The sequence below is a fragment of the Gossypium arboreum genome, chromosome 2, assembly GCF_025698485.1.
Source record: "Gossypium arboreum isolate Shixiya-1 chromosome 2, ASM2569848v2, whole genome shotgun sequence".
Classification (NCBI taxonomy): Eukaryota; Viridiplantae; Streptophyta; class Magnoliopsida; order Malvales; family Malvaceae; genus Gossypium; species Gossypium arboreum.
This window is the reverse complement of record NC_069071.1, coordinates 8,982,346-8,983,648: the sequence shown is the minus strand read 5'-3', so window position 1 is coordinate 8,983,648 and position 1,303 is coordinate 8,982,346.

Here is a 1,303-nt window from a genome sequence, read left to right as displayed (position 1 = left end):
GTCAATCTTTCTCGGTCTCTGAATCTTGACTTCCATGGTGTTCCTATTTTTCCAGTAGTCCTATTGCAACTTCAGGAATATGAGACTCATATCTTTGATTTGCTCCAATATAATTTCAGGGAGAAGAGATTTGTCATCTTCAGTTTATTCCACTATAACTTCAGGGAGATAAGACTCGCTACTTCAACTTGCTCCACTGCAACTTGCTTCGCTGCAACTTCAGAGAGATAAGGTTTGCTATGATCTACTCTACTGCAACTTCAAAGAGATAAGATCTGTTTATTTATAGCTTCAATCTATTCCACTGCATCTTTAGGGAGATAAGGTTTGCGTATTTTTATCTTGCTCTACTACAACTTCAGAGAGATAAGGATCATGGTTTTGATCTATTCCACTGCAACTTCAGGGAGATAAGATCTGCTATCTTTAGTCTGCTCGACTGCAATTTCAGGGAGATAATATTTGCTATCTTCAGTCTGCTCCACTGCAACTTTAGGGAGATAAAACTTGGGTAATTTTATCCTGCTCTACTGTAACTTCAGAGAGGTAAGGATTTTGGCTTCGATCTGATCCGCTGCAACTTCAGGAAGATAAGGTTTGTGTAATTTTATCCTGCTCTACTGCAACTTCAGAGAGATAAGGATTGTGGCTTCGATCTACTCCACTGCAACTTTAGGGAGACAAGATTTGCTATCTTTAGTCTGCTCCACTGCACCTTCAGAGAGATAAGACTTGCGTATTTTGACTTAATCTGACCTATTGCAATCTCAGAGGTATAGGATTTGCGATTTCACCAGTCTGTTACGCCGCTCTCTGGGGAACATAACCTGTAGAATCGATTTTATGGGACTATGTTTATGCCAAATGATTAGGATGCTTTGATCAGAATGAATTGAATGCTCCTAACTAGGTGTGTATGATATTTGCATGAATGCAGAATGTCGTGAGAATGATCCCTTTTTAATATTTGGGTTGTCATTGCTCGTTGTTCATCCCGGTTCTGTCACTGATGTGTTATCCTGTTTTCTTTGCTTGGCTAGTATCTTTGGCAAAAAATTACTATTTACTCAACTAGTTTTCTCTACTACATCTTTTAGGGAGATAGAACCTACAATTTCTTCTATCCATCCCACTGCAACTCAAGGGTGTAGGATTTGAATTTTCCCCCATCAATTTGGTCTGTTACCCTTCCTCGGGTTTTATGGCCAGATTTGTATGCCTGATGAACATAAAGTATCATTTTTTTTAGAGTGACCTCCTTTTACACTGATCATTTTTCATCGAGATTGTATCATTGACGGAA